Source organism: Mus caroli, chromosome 13 (assembly GCF_900094665.2).
Source record: "Mus caroli chromosome 13, CAROLI_EIJ_v1.1, whole genome shotgun sequence".
Taxonomy (NCBI): Eukaryota; Metazoa; Chordata; class Mammalia; order Rodentia; family Muridae; genus Mus; species Mus caroli.
This window is the reverse complement of record NC_034582.1, coordinates 10,666,512-10,674,259: the sequence shown is the minus strand read 5'-3', so window position 1 is coordinate 10,674,259 and position 7,748 is coordinate 10,666,512. Positions and strand designations below refer to the sequence as shown.

Below are 7,748 nucleotides of genomic sequence, written 5' to 3'. Positions count from 1 at the left end.
TTACCAAGTCAGAAATACTGTTAGAAAAATTCTAAAAGTAAGTCTTGGGTTTTCTGATCAAAATCAGAAAGCCAGAAAAAAATTCTAAAAGAGCTGTGTTAGCTCTCAAAGTAGTCCTCTATGTATAGCTGCTACAAATTATTCTAAAAGAGCGATGTTAGGTCTCAAAGTAATTCTTGGGTTTTCTGACCTATTAGAAAAATTCTTAAAGATCTGTGTTTGCTCTCCATAGATTTACCAACCCAAATCAGAAATTATATTAGAAAAAAGTTCTAAAAGAGCTGTGTTCACTCTCCAGAGATCTCAGACAGCTCAGCTCTCACTAGAAAAAATTCTTAACATTAACTGCTATTGACTCTGCTATTCTCTCTCTCATTGCATGCAGACCAAAAGCCCATTCTTTTATTTCCATGTCAATTCAATCATTATCCCAAATTGCCTTTCAATTATTCCATGAATCAGCATTGCATGACCTTACCTCTTTGACTCTCAGAAGAAGGCAGCAAGTACATCTTTTTTTTTTTTTTTTTTTTTAACATTGCAAACGAATTCAGAGATCTGCTTATAGTTGGAAACTTAGCTGGGTGGGATCTTGCTCTGTGATTGTCCCTCCATAAATTTCCTTATTGCCTCCCTTAGTATTTTTCTGACAAGTATTTTTCTGGCTCATATTGCAGCTGCCTCTTTTTTTCTAGGTCCATGAAGCCCCTCATATAATTCATATTGCATCCTTATATTTTGCATAGTTGATAAACTATGTATTTTTGAACTCATGTTTTCCATGTTCTTTCCCACAGACTTAAGGGCTGTACCGAAGGTCCTGGTGTTCTACCATTTTCCTCATATATTAGGCACACCTTTACCTCCGTTTCTGTCTCTGATTATCATGGAGTCATTAACCTTGACAGAGAGGACATTTCTTGAAGGAGGAATGTGAAAATATATACATTATTATACAACCAAGCCTTATGCCCACAGAACTATCCTATCAATACTTGTAGAGGCCCATGCCCTGCTGACTCTGTTCCAGGGGTTGGGAACCATGTCTTGCTGTCCCCACAATGGCCCAGGCAGGACTTGGCACTTTTGTAAGCCTATAGAATAATTTTCTTTTTTTTGTTGTCTTAGAGATGAACCCATGACATCATAGATGCTGGGCAAGCACTTTCACTGAGCTATCTCTCCAGCCTCACTTTCTTTTCCACATACACCTAAAGTAAAATTACCAGGACACAATTTCAGTGTTTGGTTAATCATAGGGGTAAAATTGGTTAATACTCTAAGCCATAACAACTAAGTTTTTCAGTTGCACCATATCCTGGCATTGGTAGGTCTTTACATTTTAAGTGTTCCTATATACATTGCTGCCATTTTTCTCCTTTTGTGCTTACTTCATGTCATGACTTTCCTTCTGGGATTTAATCAGATAGAAAATAGGCTGTGTCTAGTATAATTTCCGTTAATTAATACTGGCTTTCTGTATTGAAAACTCAGAAAAGGAGACATAATTGATAATGGTAACTTCCATCGATACAAGAGAAGGACATTGAAACATGCAAAATACTTATCACCCCATTTTAAGCATGCTATATGCAAATTTCAAGGAACCAAGTATATCAGTCAGGGTTCTCTAGAATAACAGAACACATATATACCTATATAATACATATATACATACATATCACACACACACACACACACACACACACACACACACACGGGGATTTATTAGAATGACTTAAGGTTGTAGTCCAGCTAATCCAACAATGGTTGTATATGAATGGAAGATCTAAGAATCCAGTAGTTGCTTAGTCTATGAGGTTGGATTTCTCAGCTGGTCTTTCCTCAGTATATGCTGTAGGCTCTAATGCCAGTGAAGCAGTGAAGGGATGGAGGAGAGAGAGAGAGAGAGCGAGAGAGCGAGCGAGAGAGAGAGAGAGAGAGGGGGGGGGGGAGGAAGGACACAAGCAGGCAAAGGGAAGAAGAGAGCCTCTTTCTTCAAAGTCTTTTATATTGTCTTCCAGTGGAAGGTATGGTCTAGATTAAAGGAGGATCTTCACACATAAAAAGAAAGAAAGATCTGGAATTAAAGGTTTATCTCTCCACCTCAAAAGTCTGTATTTGAAGTGGGTTTACCTACTTCAAAAGATTTAATTAAGAAAAAAAATCCCTCAAAGGTGTTCCTAGTCATTTCGGTTTTAGTTAATTCCAGATGTGGTCAAATTGACAGCCAAGAACAGTCATCACACCACAGTTGATCTATTCCTGTTTGCTCACTTTGTGGTAGCCTGGAACTCATAAACTCCTAAGAACCTATGCACTAGTTAACATAATTTTCAGGGGTTGATACTATGGTGTAGGAATAATGCTATTAATAAAGAAGCGAGGGCAGTTTGCTGTTTTTGATTTTTCTTTTCATATTAATTTTAAAAATGTGACATGTACAGCAGATTCTGTTATAGTGATTGCACATGGGCTTCGCTTTCCCTTGTTTTTCTTCCTTGTTTCTCTCCTCCCTGTCACCTTGATTCCCTGGGCTGGTCCGTCTTCTTTTCCCAGTGGACCCTCTCTCATTTTCATGCCATATTTGTTTTTTCATTCCATCGGTCTTGTTACTAGTTTCATGACCTATATATTTTTACACACACGCACATATATCACATGCATAAAAAATTAAAAACTAGATCCCATGTAAGAGGATAGAGAACATGTGGTTGTTGTCTTGATGATCCCACTTTATTTGATATGGACTCAAGTACAAGCAATCAGGGCCTGTGCCTTTGATTCCGATATACGAAGGTTTTTTTTTTTCCTATTCTTTCTTTTCTTTTTTTCTTTTTTCTTTCTTTCTTTTTTTCTTCTTACACCTTCCTGAGTCATCACAGTTTTAGTTTTGCTGTTTTTGCTTCCCTCTGGCCCCACTGATATATATTAGCCTTCCCAATAATTCCCTTTCTCTAGGTCTGTTGGGTACTTTCATTGCTCCTAGCCTTGTTCAGAGTAGTCCTGCTTCTGTGGCAATTCTTCACTGGGAAGCACTGATGTACTCAGACAGATAACCTAGTCATACTTTAATATGGCTCTTTAGCTTGACACAGTGCCCCCATGTCACAGAACATTCAGAGGAATGGCTTCCACATTGACTTGAACTGTCCAAATGCCTAGGTCCATGTGGCACTACCTCCATCTGCATGAGGTATCCTCCAAATTCTCGGGGAAGCTGGCGAAAGCATGCGACATCCTCGGGATTCTTTTCCTAAAACATATTCTACATATAGTTCTTCACAGTGCCAGGGTCCTGCATTTAAATGAACCCCAGGTACCTGATTCTGAGCTTCCTCTGTCCTTTTCTCTTAGCTATTGGTATGTGTTTTAGACATAAAGATGGTTTATTTATGGGGGCTCTTGTCCCAATATTCCAAACAAAGTTTGAATTACCATAATTTTCCTTAGCACAACATATACAACAGCATCTGTTTCCTCGAAGAGTATCTTCCTTGCATAGAAAAAAAAAAACAAAACAAAACAAAACTGTGAAGTAAAATGAAATAAAACCCAAAGATCAAGGTCAAAATTGCTATTTTCCTGTGATGCAACAGGAATATCACCACACATCTCCCTCCCACTCTAATTTTTACTTTCCATTTTACTATGGAAACTAAATTATTATTGTTACACTGCAGAACATCAAATTATCCCTGGAGGCTAGCCAGCTACATAGAAGCTGGAGTCTGGGCACAACACCAAATGGGTTCAATCTCCAGCTTTAAGTGATACAGAGGAAAATGTGTAGCAGAGTGAACTGGAGTTCAGGCATGTTTACTTTCGCAGGACAGAAGACTCCTTATATGGAGCCCTCCCGCTATTTGAGCACTGCTGGCCAAAGGGCCGATCATGAAGTTATATAAACAAATTCTTTTTTAATAAATCTTATACATTTACTACTGACTTTGCTGCTCCTGGAGAACCTTGAGTTTCATAGCAGGTAAGTATGCAAAACCAAAAACATTACTTAATTTACCTAAAGTAGATGCATGGTAAGGACTCCTGTAAATTCATTGAGTATAGAAATTCCACGTGGAATAGTTTGACTCATATGTCTGCAGAAATATTGGCTCAAAGAAGTATGAAGAAGACAATTCTCCCTGATAGGAATGGAGACTGAGTAAAATGTTATCCCTTGGGGAGATTAAGGTAGAGGATGTAGCTGGATAGATTTCAGGGCCAATTGGGTATTATGAGGTTCGTAGAAGACAAAGGACCTAGGGGAATACTAGATGTTCTAAGGGCACAAGACATATGTATATAAATAAGGAATTCCATGTCACCACCTGGAACTTTTCTCTCTTGTCTTGTGCATGGGCAGTTGAAATAGATGATCTAAAGGTTCCAGGGAGGAATAAACAGAGAATACATATGGAAAATCTTACAAGCTCCCTTGCTTGGGTCAGCATTCCATAAAAGTCATCCATTCCATGCCATGCCAACTTCCCTTTCCCCTCCAAAACTCCCAACAAATGTCCCATCTCAATGGTAAATAAATTTCATATTTCATTGTGTCCAAACTCCTTCACTGTCCAGTAAATAGAATAGCTTGCCACGAACAAAGGACTGGCCTAGGCATGGGAGGATGTACAACGAAGAAAACAAGTGTGGGGCTTAACGTTACTTGTAAGCTGATCTTTATGAGACAACCTTAGCATGGTTGTAGTAATTGATATGAAGCATAACCAGCATGGGGTTGAGAGAACAGATAGGAACACTCACTGACTCTTGCAGGTGTTGGAGGAAGGATCCTTCTGGGAGGAAAGGTGTTCAAGTGGAACCTAGAAAATGAGTAAGAATACTTTAGCTAAGAGGAATGTTTTTTATAGTCGGAAGAGGTCTAGGTATGAGAGTAGCTCTAAAGGGATGCTGTCAGTTCATTTTGGGATATGTGACATGAAAAATTCCGAAAGTATCCCTTTCTCCCTTTCCCACTTTCCTTTTTATTTTCTTTTATTGACAATAGATTTTTAATAAATCTACTTTGATTATGGCTCCCCGCCCCCAGATCCTTTCAGTTTCTTTCCCGTCCCTTCCCATCTGATAGACTTGGTTATCAGAGACACAGGAGAGACTGAATTAGGATTACTGAGGTTAAAGTCTTGCCTAGACTACAAAGTTAATTCAAGGCCAAGGTAGACAATACACCAAGTCTTTCTCAAAACATATTTTTAAAAGGGCTACAAATGCAGCTCAGTGACATAGTACTTATTTGTCTAGTAGTATGCACAAGGTCCTACATTTAATTTTCATCATGACCAGAAACAAACAAACAAACAAACAAACAAACCTCCTACACAGTTACACAACAACAGAATAGGAAGAAGTCAGAAAGAGGACCGGCTGCTGGTCTTAGGCGTAGGCTGTCAAAGGGAGGGCAGGGGTGCTGACAAATATGCTAAACCTGTTGTCCGAACTAAGATCTCCCTTGCTTCCCACCTTCTTCTCCTCCTTTTCTTTCTTCTTCTGGGAAGGTCCAATGTTGCTTTGAAGGTTTTAAAACATATTGAATCAGGCCCACCTACTATCTTTCATAATTAGCCTCATTTAATGCTATGCAATTATTCACTTTTATCAGCTACAATACACAACTTTGACAATACCCACATTCTTGTTTGGTTGGATAAGTGGGAGCTATAGTTGAGTCAAGTTCTTCCGTCATACCTATTGTAGAAGAGATGTGATAGTAAAATGCACGTCACAAGGCTAAACCAGAAATTATCCACACGGTGTATTTATAATTGTGTTTAGTAAATTGTGAGGTCTCAAAATGAATGACTTTAAATATTGTGTTTATATCACACTATGTTATATCTATTGTTACATATCAACTTTTTCTAAGTACCCAAACCAACAGCATAGGCTAGTGAAATTCTTTGAATTAGTAATCTTTTTTTTAATGTCTCAAAGTTTTTAAATGTCTCATTAAGGGTACTTTTTATGAAGACTGTACTTTTTCATATAATTTTATCCTTACCCTTGAGAACTCTGAGTTATAGCTGCAGCTACCACAGGTATAATTCAAGCCATTTTCCAAGAATGAAAAGGACCTGATGGCCCCTGACAACTGTGCTCCACAGATTGCTTTTAATTATTATTTTCTAATACACACACACACAAACACACACACACAATGTGACAGTTTGACATTCAGGCAGGTGGCAGGAGGTCCACAAATAATCAAGGGATTTGAAAATGTGTGAAACTTCGGAGATGAGTTATCTGATTTTCTACAGTTATGGTGTAAAGATTATGAAAGTACATTAGCACAAAAAAGTGCCTTATTTTTTTATTAACGTTCAAGAAATGTTTTTAAAATTAATATGTTGCACCATTCAGAAGGAATTTCATTCCAAAAGATTATAAGAATGGCCAAGTTCTAAGTTTACATGTCTCTACCATGACAAAAACTAAGCTCGAGTCTACAGAAGTACCCAAATTATCACATCTTGGCTGCAGATATGTGATAAACAATATATAATCCAATACAGTAGGATACTGAAGCTTATTGGTATTTTCTGTTTTGTGTAGTCAGGGGTGCAGTATCTAAAATTCAAAGGCGTATAGTGTTAGAAATGCACATCAACCCCTCACTTTCATTATTCCTCAAATCTTATTTTACCTCTAGAGGTTGCTTAGACTTAGCACTGTATGACAGCATCAGTCAGGTACATGGGTTGTTGTTGTTGTTACTGTTGATTATTATTTTAATGAACTAGCTCCACTAGACAAGGAATAATGCTGCATCCAACTAAATTCCTACTACAGTGTTTATGGAGATTAGAATTGCAGCCATCACACCCTTCTATCTGCCAAACTATCCTTCCAGTCAGTCTGTAAATGAATCATCCATTTTTATCACTGGCAAAGCTCCTTGAAGGGCCTTGACTGTTGTCCCATTAGGAGCTGTGCTATTAGGGGAAAAGTGCAATATCTTCTACTAAGCCTAACATATCCATCTCCCTACGTTAGTGTAGAATCAACTGTGATTGACCTGTTAACTCTGGAATTACTTTAACTAAAAAGAAGAGAATTAAAGGCCAGGGTAAAGGGTCAGTTGACCCACCATACAGCCCTTATATCGGTTGGGAGGTAGACGTGAATATAGGTTCTCACCCACAGTACCACCACAGGAGACACCGAGTGAAGAGTTATTGCTATTTTGCTCCTCTGTTTGCTTTGTATATTCAGGAAATGAGTACAGGCTCCAAGATCCTCCATTGAGGTTCCACCTTCATGTTATGTGAGATATGAAGGCTAATTCATTCTCCTACTGAGAAAGGAGAAGATTGCCTAGCCTGTACAACTAGAAACAGGAGCAACAGACTCTGTCAAGTCACATTTCTTTCTGAGTCTTCATCTTGAAACTAGACTGGCATATAAGTTACTCCAGTGAGTCTGTGACCCTTCTGAGGGGAGAGGATACCACCTAGGCCTGGAACGTCCTGCCTCCCAAGCATAGCAGTAGCTTTTGCTGAGCACATGTACCGTGAATTTGTCCCACTCTATAGAATAGTCCAAATATTTTACTACAGTTTTTCTCTTTAAGATCTGACTCAAGTCCTTGATGTTAATCATCTCTTCTTTTATTTTATTTTTTTTTTTTATATTTTTATTACATATTTTCCTCAATTACATTTCCAATACTATCCCAAAAGTCCCCCATAGCGCCCCCCACTTCCCTACCCACCCATTCCCATTCT

General features: G+C 38.4%; 1 non-coding gene across 1 annotated transcript; it reads right to left on the bottom strand.

Moving 5' to 3' along the window:
* Positions 1–44: 44 nt before the first annotated feature.
* On the bottom strand, positions 45–104 carry LOC115029204. The gene has a single exon (XR_003834756.1). It is a non-coding gene; the product is annotated as a U7 small nuclear RNA (small nuclear RNA).
* Between the last annotated feature and the right edge of the window lie 7,644 nt (positions 105–7,748).